The sequence below is a fragment of the Capra hircus genome, unplaced genomic scaffold (assembly GCF_001704415.2).
Source record: "Capra hircus breed San Clemente unplaced genomic scaffold, ASM170441v1, whole genome shotgun sequence".
NCBI classification, from domain to species: Eukaryota; Metazoa; Chordata; class Mammalia; order Artiodactyla; family Bovidae; genus Capra; species Capra hircus.
Window position 1 is genome coordinate 1 of NW_017189740.1, and position 26,768 is coordinate 26,768.

At 50.8% G+C, this 26,768-nt stretch overlaps 2 pseudogenes; both read right to left on the minus strand.

Annotated features, from left to right (window-relative positions):
• Window positions 1-1,160: 1,160 nt before the first annotated feature.
• Window positions 1,161-2,359, minus strand: LOC102173076 (annotated as a pseudogene).
• Window positions 2,360-23,750: 21,391 nt separating this feature from the next.
• On the minus strand, window positions 23,751-25,070 carry LOC102189745 (annotated as a pseudogene).
• Between the last annotated feature and the right edge of the window lie 1,698 nt (window positions 25,071-26,768).

The window sequence follows — 26,768 nt, forward strand, 5'->3', positions numbered from 1 at the left end:
AGAGATTCCCTGGAGTTGTGCTAGATCCTAGGAACACTCAAAAGCACTCTCTTATAATCAAAAATAGATTTCTGGCTCTAATAAATTCAAGCAAAACTCCACTGGAGTAAATAAACAATCAAACGAGAACTACGAATCTGTGTTCTTTCTATCTGTCCATTGTATTCACGCATGGCACAGGGTGAGCTAGAAGAGGCTGGAAGCCCATGCCCCAGGCAATCTTCAGTCTGGTCCCCATGGTCCATTTTCATCGGAAACAGCAGCATTTCACAGGCTCATCTAAGGGTCTGACCCATGAGCCGAGTGCTGAGGCGAACCCAGGATGGACTGGTCCCTGGGCCTTGCCTGCTGCTCAGCAGACGGCCCAGCTGGGCTCCTGACCGTGGGGGTGTCACCTTCCATGAGTCATACACCCTGCAGCCGAAGGGGCTCCTCAAGGATCCCCCAACGACGCAACAAGTTTCTGATCAGCAGCTGAGCATCCCAGCTCCCTATCCAGGGGCCTCCTCAAGAGGCTCACTGGAAAGCAGGGTCACCCCAGCCACTAAGTGCCTTGCAAACACATTAGCCCAAAGCCAAAGACAAATACAAGGTTTCCACAAGGTGAACACCAGCCCTTGTCACTCTGCCCTCACAGCTGTGTTTAGAAGCCTATCTTTGGATATGAGGTGGCCAGGCACTGCGTCCAACACACATACTTTGAGAGCCAAGGGACACTTTACAGTAGGACAAGTGTCATGTGCAAGGACAAACCACAGCCTGTTTCTGGGCCTGCGGGCCTCTCTGCCTGCTTACACTCAGCCCCGCCCCTGGCCTTTCCCCATCACCCGCTGGACACTGTTCCAACATTAGGGAGTTTGGACCAGAACACAGGGAAAAACACTAACCGGTTTCCAAACAACATTTCTCTCAACCACCCAGACCCAGCAGGGCCAAAATGAGTGGCAAGACCATCAATTCATAAAGCTCAAAGTCCCGGAGTCTCTCGCTGAGTCCAGAGCAGCATCACACAAGGGGAGTCCCTGCCCCTGGCCCCACACCAACTAGGCACTGCAGCACAGGGCCGATTCAGACACAACCACATGGGAAAGTCCAGAGTGCGGTGGTGACTGCATGGTATCACCATGCGCTGGTCTCTTAGTCACTTTCCTCTCAAAAGCTCAGTCTGGACAGGCCTCCTGCCCAAAGGGGATCAGGTGCTGGGGGATGTCCACCTGGAAGATGTCTTTCTGCCCCTCCCAGAGACGGGCTGCAGCAGCCAGAGGGGGTTGGCGAGCACAGTCACATAGTTCTGTCACAGGTCAGGTAGCAGGGCTTGATTCTTCAGCTCCTGCACCTAGTTGGGACCTAGGTTTTCTAGGCACAGCAAAATGCCCCCAGTGACCACAAGACCTGTGTGCAAAGACAGGACACAGAATGAGAACAAGGTCATTCAAAGTTGCACCTGCTTGAGACTAAGACTGTATCATGGAGGGAACCTGAGGTGAACTGGGTCCTCTGGCTGAGGGCTAACCTCAGCAAAGGGAACTTGGGGCGAGGCCAAGCGAGGGAGGGAGTGAAATGAAAGGGAGAGGCCTGGTGCTCCAGGAACCCACTAGGACATGGGTAGCTTTCAGTCTGCCCACTGCAGGCCGCAGGGACAGAGCAGGAGGGCCCCAGAGGGGGCCAGCAGATATCAGGTCCCCAAGGGGTTTACCAGCAGACAGGTGTTGCTGTGGGGCCTCACCCCTGGGGAGTCAGGGGACTTGCTCAGGCCCAGCTTCAGGCAATGTGAGTATGGAACCCAGGCTGGGTACTTTACTGCCTCTCATGGTCTCTGCCAGGCACGCAGACACACATGTGGGGACACACACACACACAGACAAGCACCACGTGCAGTCCTGGACCCACTTCTGCCTCAAGCGCAAACGGGGACTGAGGCCCAGAGTGGTGATCAGGAACCTTGTGCCGCCAATTCCCAGTCCATGGACCCTCACTGTCCCTCTGAAGAAACCTCAGTCCCCACGCCCAACCCCACCAACTGGTTCAACAGAAAACAAACAAGTACAACCCAGCTGAGATCCAGGGCAGTGCCAGGGCCCATGCAGGCAGCAGGAGGCGGGGTGTCACTTACCCACGATTACTCCATGGCCGAACTTTTCCCCTGCAAGGCCTGGATCTGGGTGGGGCTCATTCTGAGCCTCCACTCCAGCAGCTCCCACCAGGCTGAGTCTTTCCAGTCCTGGTGCACCATGTGGATGGCCAGGGTACAGTGCCAGTGACCATGTAGCACGGGCTGCCGCAGCATCTCCAGGTTCTTGACACCGTTTAAGATGAAACCCGCATATGGCTGTCAAAAGAACAGATAGCCGAACTTCATCTCCCAGGGCTCCTAGGGCTCCCAGGGCCTGATGTGGCTGTGGAAACACAAAACCACAAAGGTCAGGAGTGTGATTCAGTGGCCTGCAAGCTCACAGCCCTGGGCTGGACCTCAGCCTCACGAGCCCGAGCACCCTCCAAATCTGCCGACACAGAATGCAGGGGTCAGAGAAAGCTGGCTCATTCCATTCATCTCCATGCAATCCACTGATAGAGGGGTGGCGACCCAGAAGACCCATCCATTACATGCAGTCTGTGGGGAGGTCAACAAGGAGAGTGGGACAGTGGGAGAGAGGCACGAGGTGAGTTCCAAGACAGACAGCCCTGAAACCCTGGGAGCACTGAAGAGGGAGGACAAGCCCCCTGGCTTCACAGCCCAGAGGCTGGGCTCTGGTCCTCTCCCAGCACAGACAGGCATTGTCCTGGGTTTGGCTTCCCCCACTCCCTGCCACAACCCCACCCTTCAGCTCCACAACGCCATCATTGCCCATGCTCTGCAGATCCCCCATGTTAGCCCAGGGTTGCTAAGGGCAGATCCATGCTAACCAACCTGGACTCAGCCCTGGGGCACCCTGGACCTCAGATGGCCCTGCCAGGTGTCTTCCCCACACCTTTGGGAGCCACCTTCCTCCTAGCCCTTCCCATACCACTGCCTCCACTGTCAGCAGATGCCCTGGCCCCTGCCCAGAGCCTCGAGAAAGAACAAAGGAGAACAGGAACTAATGGGATGGGTATGATCCATGTCATCACCAGGGCCTGGGACAGCACCATTCAGGTATCACAGAATTCAGACCTCAAATAATACACTAGGTTACTGTCACCTCATTCAATGGCTGAGGTGGCACTGAGGCATAGACTGCAGGGGACCTGAACACACACACCTCCATTCGCACTTCTTTCCCTGTACCTGGAGTGGGGTCCCTGTTCACTGGAGTGGGGGTGGAAGCAGAGGAGCAGAGCCGTAAGCCTGAACCTCAGCAGGGTCTCAGCACCTCGCAAGGGGCCTCCGTTTCCACATGGCTATGAGGACAGGAACAAGGTCCCAGGGACACCCAACCCAGGGCCTTCTGGGTTGGCACAGGGCCTTCTGGGTTTCCTTCATTTGACACAGCAGAGCCACAGTACTCACAGGCCCACAAGGCCCCACATGATCTGGCTCCTACCCTAGTGGCCTGCTCTCCTTGCCCCTGCATTCACCTCTGGTAGCCATGAAGGTTATCCTTCCATCCTTGGAACATTTCAGTGTGTTCCTACCTCAGACCCTTTGCAGGGTGTGAGGACTCACATCGTGTCCCCTCAGAGTCAAGTGCTGGAGTCTCAATCCCAAGTACCTCGGTGTGACCTTACAGACAAAGGAAAGGTCTTCACAGAGCTGATGGGGGTCAAGTGAGCTCATGGACCCTCCTCTAACAGGACAGCTGTCCCCATACAAAGGACACATTTAGAGACAGACAGGAACACGGGGGAACTGGGGTGAAGAGGAAGGCGGAGCTCTCCAAGCCCAGACACACCCGCCAAGGCCAGCAATGCCCTGGAAGTGAGGAGGGAGAGATAGGACAGACTCTCCACAGCCCTCATGAGAGCCAACGTCAGCTGACATCTCAACCTTGGCTGCCAGGCCTCCTGAACCAACACGGTTCCTAATATGAGACACCCGGTGTAATCCTGATGCGACTGCTGGCAAATGAAGTCAGAAAGTCAGCTCTGTTGGGACATCTCTCCACAGGGGTAAGCAGGGAGTGGGGGATAGCTTCTCCACTCCCAGCACCTCAGGCACACTCCTCCATGTCTGCACATCTTCATGTGTCTGTTTTCACCCTTACACGGTGTCTGTTTATACCTCCCAGTGTCGGGGGGGTCCCACAATTTACTGATGTTTCCATCTTGATGGAAGGGAAGGCAAAAATTCTGCTAATACAGCCACTCAATGTGACCACACACTCACTGAAGAGCCATGCAGGAGGCGGCCCAGTGCACAGGGCACACACCTGAGGTGCTGACACATGCCAGCAAATGGCCTTCCACAAAGGCTTCCCCTGTTTCCACTCCACCAACCACAGACAAGGGTGTCATGTCCTCATGCACTTGCTGGTCCCAAACATCATCATTCGGTTGAACGTTTGCCCACCTGCTGGGTGATGAAGGGTCACACTGTTCACTGGCTGTCCCCTGGGGCTGGCCATTGCTATGTCTTCTACTGGGGTATGTGACTGGATCCCAGGCTTGCCCAGTTTCCTCCATTCAGTTTCTCAGCCAACCCAACCCCTCCTTCCTGAGGGCCTCCGAATCTCACCTATGTGGGTGGAGTCCCTGAGTAAGAAGTGGCTATAAGCCCTCCTACAGCCTGAAGCAGAGGGTGCCTGCTTGGTGGCCAGCGGAGAAAACATTTTTCCATCTGCTTGACTGGGCATCTTTACCTGCCCAAGGACCAGAGGAACAGGGAGAAAGTCACCAGTGACAATACAGCAATCTTGGACAACAAGCCACCATGGTCTCCTCAGCAGGGGCCTCAGATCACGGGGTCCCAGGAGGGCCTAAGTGATGAGAAACACACGTGCAGGTTCCCTCAGGGTGGGTGCTGCTCATCACAGCAGCTGGCCTGTCCTCACACGGCTGGCACAGGGACCCCCATGATGCCTCAGCCTGCAGCACAGAAACCCATCCCCCAGGAGTGATGGTGATTTACAGCCCAGGAGACCCCACGAAGAACAAGAGAAAATGACTCCTTCCCTCAAGCTGCCACTCTGGAAGGATCCAGGACCTGCCAGTCAGCGGGCCACCCTCCATGGACTCATGGTTGGGCCCCACTAGGAGGGGAACCGTGAACAAGCAGCTGAGGCCTTGCAGGGTCAGGCTGGGTGGGGGCGACTCGCAGGGGGCAGCGTGAGGTCACAGTCCAGGGGTGGTTTAGGAGGCTGGAGGGCAGGTCTGCTGGAATCTCCCCATGTGTCCCAGGGCATTGCTGGGATGCACACGTGGAAGGAAAGCGGGCAGGGACTGTGGCCATGGAGGGGGCCAGAAGGTCCAGCTTGGTTCCCCGGCAGGCGCTTCTGGTCCCAGAGCCTGGAAACCCCTGCCTGGAGGTAACATCTGTGCACGAGGCAGGTCCCGCCTTCCTGCAAGCAGAGTGAGCTGTGGGCACTTTGGGATGTCTGGGCTGCGGCCACCAGGCAGGACAGTGGTCCACCACTGGGACCGAGACAGCTGACAGTACTGGCTGGCCTCAGTCGCATCGGCCCACAAACACTGACGCCTATCATTTCCAGTGTATATGGCTTCCCTTACTCACTTAGGCACGCAGTTACATAGACACACACGTACGAACAAAGGTGCATTCCCTCACCGGCCCTGTTCACTAGGAGACAAACTAAGATCCGTCACGCTCTGAGGCACCTGGAAGATCAGGCCAGGAGGAGCCTCAAGACCTGCGGCCTGAAGCAGGACCTAGAGGAGGACCAGGAAGTGAGTGGCCTGGTGGAAGAGAGGGAAGGAGGTGGAAGGAGGCAGTGTGGGAGGAAGAGTGTGGGAAAGACGGCGCTGACGTGGAGATTCTGGAGAAGGACTCGACTCAGGGCTGCGGCAGGGCAGGGCAGGACTGGGACAGAAAGGGGCTTGGGTGGGGCTGCGGCGGGGCTTGGGTGGGGCTGGGGTGGGGTTTGGGCAGGGCTCTGGGTAGGTTGTAAACACAAGAGGCAGGATGTAGCTGACAAGGATGGAGCTGTGGACCTGGAAAACCCACGGAGAGTGGGCCTGTCCAGCTTCATGGCAGAGGCCAGACTGCCCTTTTGAGTCCTTGCCATAGGCGTCCAGTCTGCGAGAATTGGCGAGAGTCAAAGTGACCGTGACCCAGTGTCTTCTGTGACTGCATCTGAGCTTCAGAGTGGACCCCAGGGGCCAGGGAAGCAGAGAGAGGCACGACCTCTGGGAGGAGTTCCCCATCTCTTCCCTCCAAGCCACCCTGGGACTGCTGGCTCAGTGCTGAGCAACAGTCTATCTGTTTTTTTGCAGATGCGAAAGAAAATCCTCCCTGTGTTACCTGCTGTCCCTGGGACCTGAGATGTCTCAGAGAAAGGCAGCTTTGCCTTCAAAACTGTTTCATGAACTCTTCCTCTTGGCTGGGGGCTCAGCCCAGACTCTGCTCCTGACTGCCGCCCTGGCTGCTGTGTCCCTGCCTCCCAAGTGCCTGATCACAGTAAATGCTCCTCTTCCTGTCCCCACTGCTACTAGTTGAGCTCAGGCCTCATGGCCTGGGGCCAGTGTTGTCAGTCTAGGCTCCCCCCACCAGCCTGGACCCCTCTTGTCTCTTCTCCTCCACCATCGATTCTGTGTCACATCGCACACATATCTGTCCTCAACCCCGGATGGAAAGCACAGCTGAGCCCAAGCCCCAACCTGTCCATGGTGCCCTGGGGGGCTTCCTGTGGTCCCAGGTCTCCTTCCTCGTTTCCCAGCACTCTGGATGGCTGTGCTGGCCCTAGGCTCTGTGCAGAGTACATCTGGGACCCCACACTTCAGCTCATGCAGTTCCTGCCCCTGGACTGCTGGCTCCTCTTGTCCTGACAACCTACTGTCCTCCTTCCAAGCACAGCTGTAACATCCCTTTTCTGCCTGCCCAAGTGTCACGTGCTCTCATCTGGTAGTTCTGGGGCACCCTGCATCTTCCTGTTGATGTCTTTGCCCTCTGCTTCCATCCAGGCTGTGGCTGCTGTGCACAAGTCTGGACCGCCGAGGGTCACCAAGTCCCAGCATGGCAGGGTCGATGTCTCACTGATTCCCATTAGCCAGGCACCCATGCAACTGCTGCCGTGGGAATGTTATTCCGAGCAGTACTTTCCCTTCTAACATGCTCTCTCTTTGCAGAAGTCTCCCTGCCATGAGTTGAGGGGCAGAGACTGCCTCCTGGACTTGAGGCCTCAGTGCTGCAGGGACCCGAGTGAATACCACACCCAACTCCCTCATGCTGGTGCCCTGATCCTTGCCCCAAGAGTGGTTATCAGCTACCTCCATACACTCCAGAACCTCCTGGTAGTGGTTTCAGATCATGAGGGAGGGTCCTGTGAATGGTAGGTAGGCTGCTGCTGTTCTTTCCGCATCCTGGTTATGAACTAGACCTTGCCCAGTGAACTGGACACCTATGATGTGTGGCTGCTGATAGGGGCAGCTGTGAGGCCCTGCTCCGTGGCGTTTCTCCACACCTGTCCCATTCCTGCTGCTGGCACCAGCTCTCCACACATGCCCAGATGTGTAGACCGATCCACAGGGGGTACTGCCTCCCACCCCACCTGGGTCTCTGAGGCTTGGTGAGGGTTCTACTTTGCTCCTGCTGTGCGTTTGCAGGCAGCACTGACCTGGAAGGGCTTGACACAGATTCTCGGTTTCCCTCATGTCCTCCTTGGCCAATGTGGTTTCCTCTCTGAAATGCCTGTTGCCCATATCTCCACTGAGCTGTGTGTCCTTTCTGTGCTGAGTTGTGGGCACTTCTTTTGGGGTCTGGGCACTCATCCCTTCCTGGTGTTTGTATTGCCGATTCATTCTCTTCTGTTTTCAGGCTAGCAATGGACTCAGTATTCACCTGGTGTCTCGGAGCCGTAAGTGCCCCACAGGTCAGCATGTGTCTGTTAGGCCCTTCCACTGGGGGCTGCCATCCACCCCCAGGCTTGGCACTTGGGGCAAGCAGTCCCCAAGGAGATGTTGCCCTGGTGTCCAGCACTCTGCCCATGAGAAAGGGCTCCTTCACCACCATGTCAGTTCCTCAGTCCCTGCCTAGCTTTGGTTCTGGGCCTTGGACTCCCACACACGGGACAAGCCCAGGGGCAGCCGTGTAGCTCCAGGAGGTCAGCCAGACCTACTTCCCCTCTGTCACCAGGGCAGCTCCCATTGACCACATCCCTTTGCATACAGCCCAGATGGAGGGGCCAGCCTGAGAACCAGACAAGTTTCTGATTTCATCTCAGTTCTGCTGCAGTTCTTTGAGAGGACACGGCACGCATGGGACCTATGGACACGGATGGCCACTCTGCTGCCACTGCTCAGGGTGCTGATTGCCTAGGAGATGGGGCACCATCCAGGGGGACTGGGAAGCTTCTGTGAGCCTCTGTTGCTGCCCTGCTTGCATTCACATCACAGGCCTTTACATCATGTTTGAGACAGAAGTGGGAGATGCTGGTTTGCATGTGTCCATCACTCCCAAGCTCTGGGGTCTACATGCTCTTCACTGTCCTCCATCTGGGCAGGATGGCCACGACCCGGGTGCCACGCCCACCAGGACTGGAGAGGACTTCCAGACACCAGGCTGCAGCTCACAGAATGGATCCAACAGTTTAGTTTGTGAGAACAAGGAGCAGGGAGGGCAGACTGGAGTGCACATTGTCATCCCATACCCATGGTGAAAGGACTTCAGTGAGGGGACTCTTGCACTCTGGGTGGGAGACCCGTCCAGCTATCGTTTGAGTACTAGTGTGCCCACCATGGTGACTTGGCCAAGCACAGAGTGGGTGTGAGGGGTCAGGAGCAGAGGATGCCCATGAGTTGCCACCAGAGGTGAGCAGGTTCTCCAGTTCATGAGCGGGGCATGTATCCCCTCCCTTTTTCTGTGCATTTCTCTTTTACTCACTGGAGTTCATGCAGGGTTTCTGTTCAGCCTTACCATCTTTTCCTCACATCACATGTTCCCCCAGGTTCTGAAGGAGTCCTTGACAGACGTCTCATTAAGCGCTGGACCTGGTTCTGGGGGATAGTGCATTCCAGGCCTCCAGGCCCTTGCAGCTCAAGACCGACTGATGAATCCTGGGGACTGGCCCCATGTCCCTTGACCATTGAACCCCTGTGCCCAGAAATCCCAGCCCAGGGGGTAGTCCCAAAGGGGCCACAGAGTCTCTCAAGTTGGTGTCAAGTTGACCCTGTATCTGGCAACCTCCATTCCTCTGGTGGTCCCACCTGCCTGCGTGGGCTCACTATCTCAGTGCCCTAGGTCCCTTTGGGAGGGACTAGGGTTGTTCCCACGTCTGTTTTCTGTGGTGCTGCAGCGTCCTTCTCCCAGGGAGCTGCCCCATCCCTGTTCCTCAGTTGCAGACCTGAGAACTGGCTCAGGGGCCCAACCTGGGTGAGGAATTTGACCTGTTTACTGGGGTGGCTGCCCTTGGCCTCAGTGTCGTTTTGGACTGTACCTTGGTTGGTTTCCCACCTATCAAAGCTCTGGGAGGCCACGTTGTATGGACCACCTTCCCTCCTCTGTGGGTCCCGCCTCCTGGGAGGTGGCAGCCCTCATCATGGTTCCTGGCTCCTGGCAGCTCAGTGTGAGCCCACGACCTCTGCTGCAGTCCCTGGGCAGCAAGAATGGATGGAGGGGTGTGTCGTCCATCTCCTCCATCACCAGGCATGGTGAGCCTGACCTGTGTTGTACAATGACTTCGCTCTGCTTGGCAGCCGGGCAGTAGGTGACCAGCTCTTCCCATGCTTCCTTGGTTATCATCATGGTAGTGCTGTGCGTCCTGCCACAGATCAGGGCCGCCAGCTCCCCTGCTTCCTGGGATGGAGGGCACATGTGAGGGAGGCCTCTGGTCCAGTTTGCTCCCTTGAGGGTGGGGGCACTAGCTCTTTATGGGGTGGGGAAGGTGGGCTGCTGTCACAGGCTCAGAAGTTCAGAGACGTCTTGGATGTCCTAGTCTTCTGGGGTCTGCCTCCTAGTCTCCCTGGCCTTCATGTCAGTGATGCATGTTTTCCCAGGAGGACATCCAGTGCCAGTGGGTCAGTCCTGCCTTGGTGGAACATTCAGTGTCTTTGAGGTTCAGCCACACCTGTTGAATCCTGGGCTGATGTTTATCCACTACCTAAAGCTTTGTCAGCTACTGGGGAGACTCTGTCCCCCCACCCCCCCACACACATTGGTCCTCACTGTTTTTCATCCTAGGCTGGTCATCACCCTGCAGACAGCAAAGCAAAGAAGTCACTCCCCTCTATTCCCCCCTCCACATTCCACACACCTGGATCTTCTCACTTGCCAGGGAATTCCTCTCCCCCTGCCAGCCCAGCACAAGTTCTAGCAGCTGGGCTGTGGCCTTGAGCCCAGGGTTGAGTACACACTGACTTTCCCCAGGATGGGTCCTCATAACCCGTGGGGCAGGGGATGTCAATCTTGTACCAAGGCCCCATCTTACCACCTTTCCTCAGAACACTCCAGGGCCAGCCTTCTCAGGATGGGTCCTTTGTGAGGCTGTTCCTGGCAGTGGGGAAGGTAGGGAGTTGGTGCAAGAGGCTGGCTGGGGACTTACCACCAAGGGGACAGGGAGCAGACATGGTTGAGCAGGGCATCCCATCATCTGCGATGTTGACCTGACAGTTCCTGCCAGCCCATCTGGAGGTGCAGAGCACAGACAGGCATTGGAGGTGTTCACAGTGGGACCTGATGGTCGGGCCCTCACAGTGCCTGAGACCTTGTGATTGCTATTGACCAAGCAGGAAAACTGAAATCAGGAATTGTTGCCCAAGCAGTGGCTGTGTGTACGCACAGGACACCAACTGCCTTTGCCTGTGTGGCACCATGCTCTGCCCTGCACACAGCCCGGTGGGAGGAGCTCTTGGCGTCTTTTGCATCAGACAACTACTGGGTCGGGCAGAACTGCTTCCAGTGCACTGGCCATCCAGCCACCTGCTAGCCCTGGTGTAAGCACAGCCTGATGGGAGAGGGCAGGTCTGGGTGCCAGACCTCACAAGACAAAGTGCATTCAAGTCCAAGGACACCCATCCTGCAAGAGGCTCCTCCACCGTGCAGGGTGTCACGTGTCCACTCACACATGCATCACTCAGGCCTGGGGGCTGGAAAGGCTGGAGCACATCTTCCAGGCAGACCTGTAAAGCACAGAGCCTGAAACGAGGCAGAGTTTGGGGAACATGAAGCGTAGGGAACCAACCCCTGACTCACACTGAGGGACCATGGAGGGCTTTTCAGACAGGAGGGCCATATGCACTGGGGCTTATAGTGAAGAGGGTCTCCTTGGCTGGGAAATGGGAGAAGGGCCCCCAGAAGGGTCAGACCCATGGAGGGAACTGAGCCCAGGTGTGTAGCTGTAGCAGGTGAGCTTGTAGGGGGCCCCCAGCCTGACAGTATGTGCATAGGTTCCCTGAGGGATTTTTGGCAAAGGATTTCTAGAGACTTTGGTGTGCTGTGAAGTTTCATCCATTGCCCGCAGAGGCAAGGCTGCATGCAGGTATGTGCAGCGGCCTGATAGGCTGGGCAGGCTCTGGTCCTCCACAGAGACTGTGTAGGAGGAAGCAGACACTCTGCCCTGCCATCTCAAACCTGGATTAGTTCCCAGCACCACCACTGCTGGAGCGTGAGTCTCAGGAAATCACTCCCTCTCTGAGTCTCCATTTCTTTATCTGAAGGATGAGCACAGTGTGAAATGTCCCCATTAGGAGACATTTGTTGGTGTATGTGACGGGAGTGAGGCAGTCATGGGATGATTCACACAAAAGTAATTTGTAAACCAAAAAGCACCTACTCTGAGTAGTGGTTGAAGAGGCATCTCTTGCAAAGAGAGCTTTCCCCAGAATGAGTGGGAATGCAGGTGAGTACTTTGAAGTCTGCAGCTGGGAGACAGGGAGACAGTGAAGAGCCTCCAATTAGGAAAGGAGGAGAACATGGACACCATTGGTCCCCCAGTGCCAAAGGTTCTATAGGATGTGGCCTGTGTTGGTACTTGAGGGCCATCAGTGGATTTTGAGCAAAGATGTATATAGTGGCCCTTGAGACAGAAGGCACTGTGAGCTGAGTCAAACTGCCAGGCTTTGTGAACTGGGAGCCGTAGCAGGACCAGGAATCCATGAAGCTGGGAGCCTCTTCCCTGAACTGTGCAGGAGACAACATCTTCCTGCTGCCTCAGGTCCATGACCTGCTTTCCATCATTCCATCACCCAGAACACTTCAGCACCTAAGTGTTTTCACCAGCTTGACCTAAACACTTTTGGTAGTGAAACCAAAAATTGATGATACCAAGAAGCTATGTATAGTATCCATAATTTTTCCTATGTAGCCTACTTGGTTCTTCTGTGTATTCTTGCCACCTCTTCTTAATATCTGCTGCTTCTGTTAGGTCCATACCATGTATGTCCTTTATTGAGCCCATCTTTGCATGACGTGTTCCCTTGGTATCTCTGATTTTCTTGAAGAGATCTCTAGTCCTTCCCATTCTCTTGTTTTCCTCTATTTCTTTGCATTGATCACTGAGGAAGGCTTTCTTATCTCTCCTTGCTATTCTTTGGAACTCTGCATTCAGATGCTTATATCTTTCCTTTTCTCCTTTGCTTTTTGCTTCTCTTCTTTTCACAGCTATTTGTAAAGCCTCCTCAGACAGCCATTTTGCTTTTTTGCACATCTTTTTCTTGGGGATGGTCTTGATCCCTGTCTCCGGTACAATGTCACAAACCTCTGTCCATAGTTCATCAGGCACTCTATCTATCATATCTAGTCCCTTAAATCTATTTCTCACTTCCACTGTATAATCATAAGGGATTTTATTTAGGTCATACCTGAATGGTCTAGTGGTTTTCCCTACTTTCTTCAATTTAAGTCTGGATTTGGCAATAAGGAGTTCATGATCTGAGCCACAGTCAGCTCCCGGTCTTGTTTTTGCTGACTGTATAGGGCTTCTCCATCTTTGGCTGCAAAGAATATAATCAATCTGATTTCAGTGTTGACCATCTGGTGATGTCCATGTGTAGAGTCTTCTCTTGTGTTGTTGGAAGAGGGTGTTTGCTATGACCATTGTGTTCTCTTAGCAAAACTCTATTAGCATTTTCCCTGCTTCATTCCATACTCCAAGGCCAAATTTATTGACTATGCCAAAGCCTTTGACTGTGTGGATCACAATAAACTGTGGAAAATTCTGAAAGAGATGGGAATACCAGACCACCTGACCTGCCTCTGCAAAATCTTATATGCAGGTCAGGAAGCAACAGTTAGAACTGGACATGGAACAACAGACTGGTTCCAAATAGGAAAAGGAGTGAGTACGTCAAGGCTGTATATTGTCAAACTGTTTATTTAACTTATATGCAGAGTATATCATGAGAAACGCTGGACTGGAAGAAGCACAAGCTGGAATCAAGATAGCCGGGAGAAATATCAATAACCTCAGATATGCAGATGACACCACTCTGATGGCAGAAAGTGAAGAGGAGCTAAAAAGCCTCTTGATGAAAGTGAAAGAGGAGAGTGAAAAAGTTGGCTTAAAACTCAACATTCAGAAAACTAAGATCATGGCATCTGGTCCCATCACTTCATGGGAAATAGATTGGGAAACAGTGGAAACAGTGTCAGACTTTATTTCTGGGGGCTCCAAAATCACTGCAGATGGTGATTGCAGCCATGAAATTAAAAGACACTTACGCCTTGGAAGGAAATTTATGGCCAACGTAGATAGCATATTAAAAAGCAGAGACATTACTTTGCCAACAAAAGTCCATCTAGTCAAGGCTATTGTTTTTCCAGTGGTCATGTATGGATGTGAGAAGTGGACTGTGAAGAAAGCTGAGCACCGACAAATTGATGCTTTTGAACTGTGGTGTTGGAGAAGAGTCTCTTGGACTCTTAAGTGTCCTTTGGACTGCAAGGAGATCCAACCACTCCATCTTAAAGGAGATCAGTCCTGGGGGTTCATTGGAAGTACCGATGCTGAAACTGAAACTCCAATACTTTGGCCACCTCATGCGAAGAGTTGACTCACTGGAAAAGACCCTGATGCTGGGAGGGATTGGGAGAAGGAGGAGAAGGGGACGATCGAGGATGAGATGGCTGGATGGCATCACTGACTCAATGGACGTGAGTCTGAGTGAACTCTAGGAGTTGGTGATGGACAGGGAGGCCTGGCGTGCTGCAGTTCATGGGGTCACAAAGAGTCGGACACGACTGAGGGACTGAACTGAACTGATCCCTAATTATTAGAAAAATGCAAATCAAAACTACAATGAGGTATCATGTCACACCAGTCATAAAGTTCACCATCAAAAAGTTTACAAATAACAAAGCTGAAGAGGATGTGGAGAAAAGGGAACCCTCCTACACTGTAAGTGGGGATGTAAGTTGGTGCAGCCACTATTGACAACTATGGAAGTTCCTCAGAAGAGTAAAACTAGAATTATCTTCTGATCTAGAAATTCCATTCCTGGGCATGCTGCTGTTGCTGCTGCTAAGTCCCTTCAGTCGTGTCCGACTCTGTGTGCCCCCATAGACGGCAGCCAACCAGGATCTTCCATCCCTGGGATTCTTAAAGCAAGAATACTGGAGTGGGTTGCCATTTCCTTCTCCATACCTTGGCATAAACCCAGAGAAAACTGTAATCTCATAAGATACAGGCACTCCAATGTTCATAGCAGCAGTATTCACAATAGCAAAAATATAAAAACATCCTAAATGTTACTTGACAGATGAATGGATAAAGAAGTGGCACATATATAAAACAGAATAGTACTCAGCCATAAAAATTGAAATGATGCCATTTGTAGCAACATGGATGGACTGAGAGATTATTATACAAAGTGAAATAAGTCAGAGAGAGAAAGACAAATAGCAAATGATACCACTTATATGTGGAATCTAGTTATGACACAAACGAACATGTCTGTGCAACAGAAACAGACTCATGGAAATAGAGAACAGACTTATGGTTTCCAAGAAGGAGGGGGTTCAGGGAGGGAAGAATAGGAAGTTGGGGTTATCAGATGTAAACTATTACATATGGAAGGTATAACAACCATTTCCTACTGCAGAGCACAGAGAACTACATTCAGTATCCTATGATAAACCATACTGGAAAAGAATATAAAAAAGAATATCTATGGGACTTACCTGGTGTATATATATATATATATATATATATATATATATATATATATATAGAGTAATCACACACACAGAAACAATGTGTATACGTGTAAAAATAAATCTTTTCACAGAAATTAATACAACATTGCAGATCAACTATACTTCAAGTGAAAAATAACATGACTGGAAAAAAAAGTTTGGTATGTTTCATTGTATGTAAAGCTTATATTACAAAGAAAATTCCTCTAAACAAACATAGCTCACTAGATAATGGCACACTTGCTGAAGAACTTTCAGATTTCCATACCGATGTCTGCAGTTTACCACAAAATGCACCAAGTAATGAGAGCATGTATTAATTTTTAATAGATTTATACCTTAGCTTTTTCAACATGTAAAGAATAAGTTTGCATTTTATAAACCACATTCATAAGCATTCTTCTATTTCTCAATGAGAGGGCAGCATAAACACAATAAATATTTATTCATACCCATATAAACTCTTGAGAGTCCTTGGACTGCAAGGATAACAAACCAGTCAATCCTAAAGGAAATCAGCCTGAATATTCATAAGGACTGATGTTGAAGCTGAAACTCCAATACTTTGACCACCTGATGTGAAGAACTGATTCATTGGAAAAGTTCCTGACACTGAAAAAGATTGAAGGTGAGAGAAGAAGGGGATGAGATGGTTGAACTGTATCTCCCACTCGATGGACCTGAGGTTGAGTAGACTCTGGGAGTTGATGATGGACAGGGAAGCCTGGCATCAGGAACTGCAGTCCATGGGGCCTCAAAGAGTCAGACATGACTGAATGACTGAACTGAACTGAACTGACTGACATATACATAGAAAAATCCTAATATAGCCTCAAAATGGATGTACTATCCCAAAAGTGATATATTACACACATTTTAATAATATATCAGGGAAACAAATCACAGATGAATACCTCTAAGTATGGTTAAAAGGATCCAAGAATCTGTACAGAAAAAACAATAAGGCCATTTCAGTCAACATGTACGGACCAAGAGATGATCATATTAAGTGAAGTGAAGCACACAGAGAAAGACAAATACCAAACAATATTACTTAAATGTGGACTCTAAGATATGACACACACACACAAACATATGTATGTAACAGAAACACACTCATGGACATAGAGAACAGACTTTTGGCTTCCAAGGAAGGGAGAATTGGGGGAGGGATGGAGGAAGAGATTGCAGTTAAGAGATATAAACTTGAGTACATGGAATGGATAGACAAGTTCCTACTGTAGAGCACAGGGAATGGTATTCAACATCCTATGACAAATCATAATGGAAAAACATATATATGAGTCTTCCCTGGCAGTCCAGTGGTTAAGACTCCACCCTTCCACTGCAGGGGATGCAATTTCAATCCCTGGCCAGGGAACTAATCCCACATGCTGCACAGTGTAGCCAAAAAAAAAAAAAGATTAAAAGAATGTGCACACACATACAATGTATATATACACATATATGTGCATAATTGAAACACTTTGCTTTAAAGTAGACATTAACACAACATTGTAAATCAACTATACTTCAATTAAAAAGTAACATGGTTGGGAATAAAAAGATTGGCATATTTCATTGTATGTAAAGTTTATATCCAAAGAAAATTGCTATAAACAAATATGGCTCACTGCTTAATGGCATAGTCTCTGAAATACTTAAGGAGACACATACTGATGTCTATAATTTGCCACAATGCACCAAGGGAAATGATCGATTGATGATTGGATAGAGGGATGGACAAATGGAGTGATAGGTGACAAAAGATGGATCATAAAATGGTTACAAATACAAACCCCTATATATGCTGTCTACAAGAGACCCACTTCAAATAAAAGGACACATACAGAGTGAAAGTGAAGTGTTGGAAAAGATATTTTATGTAAATGGATACCAAAAGAAAGCAGGAATAACAATACTCATATCAGATAACATAGACATTGAAATAAAGAACATGAAATGAGACAAAGAAGGACATTGCATAATGATCAAAGGATCAATCCAAGAGGAAGATATAAAAATTATAAACATATATGCACCCAACATAGGAGCACCTCAATACGCAAGGCAAATGTTAACAAGTAGGAAAGGGGAAATTAACAGTAACACATAATAGTGGGAGACTTTAATACCCCACTCACACCTATGAATAGATCAACCAAAAAGAAAATTAGCAAGGAAACACAACCTTTAAATGATACAATGGACCAGTTAGACCTAATTGATATCTATAGGACATTTCACACCAAAACAATGGCCTTGACCTTTTTCTCAATGGCACACCAAACATTCTACAGAATAGATCACATCCTGGCCCATAAATCATGCCTTGGTAAATTGAAAAAAAAAATCGAAATAATTTCCATTATCTTTTCTGATCACAATGTGTTAAGATTAGATGTCAACTACAGGGAAAAATATTAAAAATACAAACATATGGAGGCTAAACAACACACTTCTGAATAACCAACAAATAGTAGAAGAAATATGCATAGAAACAAATGAAAATGAAAGCACGACAACACAAAACCTACGGGATTCGGTAAAATCAGTGCTAAGGGGAAGGTTCATAGCAATAAAAGCTTACCTCGAGAAACAAGAGAAAAAACAAATAATGACCTAACTTTACAGCTAAAGCAACTAGAAAAAGAAGAAGTGAAAAACCCAAGTGTTAGTAGAAGGAAAGAAATCATAAAAATTAGGACAGAAATAAATGAAAAAGAAACAAAGGAGACTATAGCAAAAATCAGCAAAACTAAAATCTGGTTCTTTGAGAAGACAAATAAAGTAGACAAATCATTAGCCAGACTCGTCAAGAAAAAAAAAAGGGGGGGGGAGAAGAATTAAATTAACAAAATTAGAAATGAAAATGGAGAAATCACAACAGACAACACAGAAATACAAAGGATTATAAGAGATTACTAGCAGCAGCTATATGACAACTTGGAAGAAATGGATGAATTCTTAGAAAAATATAACCTCCCAAAACAGAACAAGGAAGAAATAGAAAATCTTAACAGACCCATCACAAGCATGCAAAAAGAAACTGTAATAAAAAATCTTCCAAAAAACTAAAGCCCAGGACCAGATGGCTACAAAGGTGAATTCTACAAAGAATTGAGAAAAGAACTAACACCTATCCTACTCAAACTCTTCCAGAAAATTGAAGAGGAGGGCAAGCTCCCAAACTCATTCTATGAAGCCACCATCCCCCTAAAACCAAAACCAGACAAAGATGCCACAGAAAAAGAAAACTAGAGGCCAATATCACTGATGAATGTAGATGAAAAATCCTCAACAAACTTCTAGTAAACAGAATCCAACAACATATTAAAAAGATCAGACATCATGACCAACTGACTTTATCCCAGGGAAGCAAGGATTCTTCAGTATTTGCAAACCAATCAATGTAAGATCCCACATTAACTGAAAAATAAAAACCACATGATTATCTCCACAGATGCAGAGAAATCTTTTGACAAAATTCAACATCCATTTATGATAAAAACCCTCAAGATAGCAGGCATGGAAGGAACATAACTCAACATAATAAAAACCATATATGATAAACCCACAGCAAACATATTCCTCAATGGTGAAAAACTGAAAGCATTTCTCCTAAAGTCAGGAAAAAGACAAGGGTGCCCACTCTCACCACTTCTATTCAACATAGGTTTGGAAGTTTCAGCCACAGCAATCAGAGAAGAAAAAGAAATTAACGGGAATCCAGATTGGAAAAGCAGAAGTAATACTCTCACTGTTTGCAGATAACATGATCCTCTACATAGAAAACCGTAAGGACACCACCAGAATATTACTAGAGCTAATCAATGAATATAGTAAAGTTGCAGGATATAAAATCAATACACAGAAATCATTTGCATTCCTATACACTAACAATTATAAAGCAGAAAGAGAAATCAAGGAAACAGGTACCCGATGTAAACGCACAACCTACCTCAGCTCACATGGTGGACATGGTGCTCAAGGAGTCGGTTCAGTCATGAGGGAGGGGTGCCTCACTTCGAAATGGCTACCCTGGGTGTGAGAAGCCTTGGCGGCTATTCCCAGGATGGCTGGCATCTCACACACTAGTAAAGTAATGCTCAAAATTCTCCAAGCCAGGCTTCAGCAGTACATGAACCATGAACTTCCTGATGTTCAACCTGGTTTTAGAAAAGGCAGAGGAACCAGAGATCAAATTACCAACATCCACTGGATCATGGAAAAAGCAAGAGAGTTCCAGAAAAACATCTATTTCTGCTTTATTGACTATGCCAAGGCCTTTGACCATGTGGATCACATGTCATACATGCACATACAGGCAAACGCAGGACGGCCTCATGCTTGAGAATGTGTCTCCTGGATCAGTAGCGCCTTCCACCCTGGCGAATGCACTGCTCACCGAAGTCTCTGGGGAAGCCATGGACCCAGAATCAGCCAGTTTCAGAAAAACATCTATTTCTGCTTTATTGACTATGCCAAAGCCTTTGACTGTGTGGATCACAATAAACTGTGGAAAATTCTGAAAGGGATGGGAATACCAGACCACCTGACCTGCCTCTTGAGAAATCTGTATGCAGGTTAGGATGAATATGGTATCTTTCTCTGTCTATTTGTGTCATCATTGAAAAAGGATGCACAAATATACAATGGAGAAAAGACAATCTCTTTAACAAGTTATGCTGGGAAAACTGGTCAGTTCAGTTCAGTCGCTCAGTCGTGTCTGACTCTTTGCGACCCCATGAATCGCAGCACGCCAGGCCTCCCTGTTCATAAACAACTCCCGGAGTTCACTCAAACTCATGTCCATCGAGTGAGTGATGCCATCCATTATTATTGCTAAGGCCTTTGAAACTGGAAGCAATGTATATTGTGGTGAAAGTAACATAGGAAAGGCTCCACTGCTCTGCAGATTGGACCACCCAACCGGTCCATCTCCCTCCTCCACCTCTTGATAACAATGCCCCCTCCCAACGGAGCACCAGCACCAGGAGCAAGCATATCCGCCCAGGGTCCCTTGGGGTTGAAGGGTCGAGCTGCCCTTCCCGCGTGTTCATGGGTCCTGGTTGAGGCCAGCTCTGAAGACCTGTGTTCTGTGTCCAAAGACCACCAGAGCAGCTGGCTAAACAGCCCCTTTGGATCTTTGTGGGCACCTAGCTCCCTTCCTCTCTCCTGCCTCCACTTGCACTGCAGTGATGGTGCACTCAAGTTCAGGGGCACATTCTTCTTTCTCCAGGCTGCAGAAAGAATACAGTGGGTGTGATGACAGAGATACAGTGGATGTGATGACACAGATACAGTGGATGTGATGTCAGATATAGTGAATGTGATGTCAGATATAGTGGTTTTGTTGTCCTAAACACAGTGGGTGTGATGTCTGCCTCCTGCCTGCTCCCAGAACATAGGACTAGTGTGAAGGAGTGGGACAGGGAGAGGGGTGCCATTGCCTCTCAGCAGGCCACCCTGCCCTGGGCTCAAATTGGATGACAGTGCTGTCAGCCTTTCCCCACCTCTGAGGAAAGGGGGCTGTGGAACTCCTGCTGGCCCACGCTCAGGGCCTGAGGCCTGTGGAACTCTTGCTGGCCCACCTTCCTTTCCTCGGACATCACACCACTGCCCCCACCACCCCCGGTTGCCCAAACGCAGGCTGGCTGCTGTTGGCCAGCAGGGGTAGACTGATCTCAGGAAAGTGGGCAAACACCCCAACCCTGATATCCTGCACCACAATCCTGACAGTGGTCTTTGACTTCACACCAGGACCTTCCTGTGGCTGTCTGGTCCTTGGGATGGCACACGTGATCTCTGAACCATCTGGGTGCCTGGAGCCCCCATGGAGCTGCCAGGGATCCTGGAGCCTGGTGTCCTATCTGCTTGCCCTGCCCTCCCCCCACATCCAATCCACTTATTCCTGGGGGCTCCCTGAGGTTCCTGGGGACCCAACCAGCCATAGTCCCTCCCCATAAGTCCCTGTCACCCAGCTCCATCCAGCCCAGAGGGCCACACAGACCATCTCAGACACTTCCAGGACTGCACCACAGCACCAACTCAGGATACCAGGCCACTGTCACTCCCCCCACCCCCTCCACCCCTCCCCTCCACTGTCCAGATCAGAGATGAGACTCAGCTCAAGTTTTCAGGAAACTTTGTTGAAAAGCAATCATATCCACTATATATGACATCACACCAACTGTGTTAATGACAACACATCACCATATCTGACATCATACCCAGTATATCTAACATCACATCCACTGTATCTATGAATTCACACTCATCCACACTGACTGAAACTATTGAAGACAGGGAATGACAACACAGAGAAGAACTTGTACTGTCCACTGAAGATCACGGTCTTGGCTCCCAACCTCCCGGGGTCCCTAACAAGGTGCCCTCCCTCCCCAGATATGGTGGCCTTCCCTCTTCCCACACTCTTCCTTCCCGAGGGCCTCACACGTGTCTTCCCAGGTTGGTGGGTGCTGGCAATGCCTGATCCCCTCACGGCAGCCCCTCCCACTCAGGCCCACATGCCCTATGACAGGCACAGTACAGTCACACAGCAGGGCACGCTGTACCAAGTCCAGGACACTAAGTCCTGAGGAAGCATGGGTGGCCCACCAGAGCACAGGTCCTGGGGGGCCTCCCAAAGCCCTTTTGCAGCCCCAATGCAGATCTTCCTTCCCAAGGTCTTGGGGTGGGCGCCAGCCAAGCCCTCATCCATCCCCTCCTTCCCACCATTTCCTGGGAGTGGGCTGGGGTGTCTCTGCCCCACAGTGGGGGAAAATGCTCAGAGAAGAACACACGCACATATCCAGGAGACCAAACAGAATCAGGCCCGAATCTGCACCAGGAAAGCACACACTGAGCTGACGACCCGGGACCACAGCAGGTAGGGCCTTGGCTAGTGCTGAAGCTCAGGGCATGTGGCAAGGCCGAGGGGTCGGTGACTGGGTAGGTGGGGACACCTGGCCCGGGTTCATGGGCACCTCAGGGCTCTGCAGGGGGTGGGAGGAAGTGGATGATTGCTTTGGGTTGTGTGTTGATGGGGAGGGGAGAGGGGCTGTGGCAGGGAGGAGTTCCTTGTAACCTGGATCACTAGGGGGCATACAGGGACACATCTGGACTTCCCAGGACAAGGAGCAGCCTGCCCCACGGGATACTGAATAGGGGTCCGCTCTGGAGGGGTAGGGGGAGGCCCAGGCACCATGACATGGCCCTTAAAGTCTCTCTGGCCAGTGTGGGCAGCAGTTGTTTGCAGGCACTCCTCACCAAAGCTGGGCTGGCCACTAAGGGCTGTTCCCAGTTGGCAGGCCTTGGGGCTGACCTTAGCATTGACAGCTGGTGAGTGGTACTTCCCCAGGCGAGTTCCAGGTCTCCAGTGACCAAGCTCAAACTTAAGCAGAACAAAACAACCCTCCCTCCTGCTAATGAATTCTCCTCCTCCTCTTCTTCCCTCTCCTCCATCTCCCTCCTCCTCTTCCTGCATCCCCCTCCTCCTCTTCCTCCTCCTTCCCCTTTTCCTCCTCCTTCTCCTTTTCCTCCTTTGGAACAAAAGTTTACATGCACACTCACTCACAGCAAAGGGGTACTGGCCCACCAGGTACCCAGGGCCTTATCTCCTCACAGTCTTTGCTGTCCTTGTCCCTACAGCCCTTCCAGGCTGCAGGGGCTGGGGTGGGGGAAGACTGCTTGTAGGCTGGTGCTGGGTGCTATGGGCCTCTGGGTCCTCTGCCCTCAATTGCAGAAAGGCTCCAGGGTGCTGCCTTCCTGGGGACTCCCTAGGGAAGTGTAGATGATCCTGAAGACAGGCTAGTTCCTGCAGTCTCCCTGCTGGAGTATTTCCCGTGTGCCCCACAGCTCTTCTTTGCCAGTGCTGGCTCCTTGTGGTGGAGATGGCCTCCAGAGAGGCCCCTCTAGGCCCCATGTGCCCTGGGGGCCCATCAGCATCAGTAGCTCAGAGCCCACAGGGTCGGCGTTTGCAGGTGGCCAAAAGCTAGGGCCAATGCCAGAGCCCCCGATTACACCTTCTTCAGCCTCTGCTATGTTGGGGTCTCTGTCTGAGGCATGGGCACCCCTTTTGCTGCACATGACAGTCCCCTACTTGGGCCTCCTGCGCCTCCCTGAAGTGACTTTGGCTGGGTTGGTGGAACACCTTCCAGCTGGTAGGGGCTGAGGGGGCTGGGCCTGGCTTCCCTGCCCCTCTGCCCCACTCAAGGCCCCCACTGTTTGTGTGGACTGCCCTTCTTCAGCCTCTGCTATATTGGGGTCTCTGTCTGAGGCACTGGCACCCCTTTTTGCTGCACATGATGTGGCCCCCCGCTTGGGTCTCCTGCACCTCCCTGAACTGATTTTGGCTTGGTTGGTGGAGCACCTTCCAGCTGGTAGAGGCTGAGAGGGCTGGGCCAGGCTGCCCTGTCCCTCTGCCCCACTCAAGGCCCTCGCTGCCTGTGTAGACTGTCTCTTCCCCCTGTTACACTTCATCTGTTGCCTGCTAGCAGAGGGGTGCCTGGATGTGTTGAGCCTATCCTTCCTAAGGTTTAGGGTGGCTCAATGGCTCCAGCCTCTCTCTTGTTTTCTGACTCTTCTGCTGCCAGCTGAGGCCTGGGCTTTGCCATAGGCTGGTTCTCAGCCCTAGGAAATAATGCCTGGCTGTGGCCTTCCTTCCCAGTGTCACAGCTGGAGGACAGCCACCTGCACTTCAGAAATGGGATGATCCCTTCCTGGATGGTCTGAGTGTTGCTCTCAGCAAATGACCTTGCCTATACCATGACCTGAGGGATCAGGACACTGTCTTCTGATGCCCTGCAGACCCTTTCTGCTTGACTCTGGTACTCCTCGGTTACTGCCATGGTGGTTTCACACTCCTCTTCATCTCGAATGAGCTTCATTAACTGCAGGAAAGTGGGTGCACATTCTCACTGATCCAGTAGCTCGAGCTTGCCATGGAGGGCCGTGGTCATGGAGGCTCGAGCTAGGATGTGTTTCAGGAGAACTGTGTCTGTGCTTCTCACTGACAAGGGGCTGTACTGCCTGGCTTTCTGAATCAGGGGCTCTAACCATACCAAAAAAAATAGAGATGTTCTCTCCGGACTCCTGGAAGGTCTGGAATAACTTAAACTGTGAGGTTCTATGGTCCTCTTTATCCCCAAAGATCTGCATCAGGGCCTCTAGGCACTCCTCCAGTGTCACAGAGTCACTGCTGGCCCTCAGTACCCACATGATGGACTGGGCAGGGCCACATAAGCTCTCCAGCAAACACCGCCTCTTCTCTATCTCATGCACCTGCCATAGCTGCATCATCTCAGTCACCTGCTCTAGCCAGGTTTCAAAGCTCTCTTCATCTGGGCCTGGGAGAGAGTTTCCCAAAAATGTCTTGAGTTTTCAGTACCACAGGCTTTCTTTCAGAGGCTGTAAGACTGGTTGCCTGACTTGAGCAATGCCCTCTGGCTCTGCGCCCTCCGAGTGAGTGCTGTACTGCAGGGTTTTGGCCACATCTACCATTCTTCAGCCCTCATCTTTTAGGAAGTCCTTCAGTTTATTGATAAATTCCTCATCTGGGCTGCGCGGTTTCACCACCACTTCCCAGGTACCTCCATTTCCTAGGATCCGGCTGGGCACTGTAGCATAGTTGATGGTGTCAGTCAATTCAAGGAAAACCTGCTTTAGCATGGTCTTCCCTTCTGAACATTGTGCCCAGGACCCTGTAGGTTAAGAGGGACTCTAAGCCCCTCCTCAGGGTCTCTTTAATTTCCACCTCACTACACTCCATGGGGATCCCCACGATTAGCAAGGCCTTCCTAGAGTACAGGTCCATTCCTCTGCACCAATCCTCCAACTGAGTCACAGCCATTGTTCCCACTTTCTATGGACTGGTCTAATACTAAGGGCAGTAATCAGCTCACAGAGTGTGACCAGGAGTCAAGGAATTTTGGGTCAGTGCCAAGTATGAAGACAGAATAGTCTCCATTTTCCACAGCCTAAAATGCGAATGGAGTGAGAATATCATCAATGCCCACCCTCCCAACCCCCACCAAAACCCCTCCACTACCCTACTCTGTTTTCTGGTCACAGGGATTCAGCCCCTGCTTCCGAGGGCTTTCCCAGTCATTTGATGGAGGGTTTTCTTTAGGCCCAGCTTCCCCTGCCTCATCCCTTCCCTGTTGACCTCCACTTCCTGTTGGCTTCTCCTCAAAGTCCCAGGACTTTGCTGTGTGTCCTGGAGGTGCCTGTGGTGAAAAGGCCAGAGGTAGGAGGCGGGGCCTGCCAAAGCCCTCCAAGCAAGAGGGGTGGTGTGTGTGCGCGTGTGTGTGTGTGTGTGTGTGTTTGGGGGCAGAGCCTGACAAAGCCTCTGTGTGTGTGTGTGTGTGTGTGTGTGTAGGTGTGTGTGTTTGGGGGCAGAGCCTGACAAAGCCTGTGTGTGTGTGTGTGTGTGTGTGTGTGTGTGTGTAGGTGTGGGTGTGGGTGTGGGTGTGTGCTCACACCCATGCCCTGGCTCAGGGCTGTGCAGTCCCTGGGCACCTGGTACCCACTTCTCTGGGGCAAAGATTAGAGAACGAAGAGATCCAGTTCCCTCCTTTCTCAGAAAATGCCTGACAGATGAGAAAGATGACTGGGGCTCTGCATAAGGCAATGAAACTGGTGGGTGAAGAGAATGTGTGACAAGCTGTGGTGTTGCCATGGATACTGAGAACAGAATGGGCCATGGGTTTCCATCACAGAAGGGTGTCATGTGGTAGGTAAGGTTAAGGAGCAACACGTGATGTCACTAGCATCTAACCAAAGAAGTATCTTTTGTTGGGGGGAGGGGGAAGATGAGGGGTGGGCAGCAAGGATCAAGAGCTAAAAACAGTCTCCTATGGTTTCCAGCTGTCTGGAAGTTAGAATCAGAGGCAGAAAGGGACCCCAAAAGGGTCTCCAGTGTCACACTGCAGGAACAGACTTCCCTGACCCTAGGTGTGACCCTACCCTGCAGACCCTGTAAACCTTGGCAGGCAACCCTGCCCCTTCTGCTTTTTCCCAGGGTTACAGAGGACTATCCCATCTAACAGCTGTTCAGCACACTGGTTAGGGATCCAGTGGCAGTGCAAATGCTAGAATTCTACCCACAGGCAGCAAGAGACCTGCCCTCCAGCAGTCAGCACTGCTCCACTGGATCTGTTCCAGGCAAGGCCGAAGTTCTGCCTCACAAGGTCCTGCTCAGGCTGTGCCAATTCTAAGTCCACAGAAGTCTTCACAATCACTCTGATACAGTGGTACAAAAAACTGCTCAATTGGTATTCAGCGCTAGTGCAGTTACGATTATTGCTGCAGTGTGTGTGCTTAATCGTGTCCGACTCTTGTGACCCCATGGACCATAGTCCACCAGGCTCCTCTGCCTATGGGATTTCTCAGGCAAGGATACTGGAGTGGGGTGCCCTTTCCTTCTGCAGGCGGTCTTGTGACCCAGGGATTGAACCCACGTCTGCCTGCATCTCTGGTGGATTCTTTACTGGCTAAGCCATCGGGAAGCCCTCAATTATTATTCAGTTCAGTTCAGTTCAGTCACTCA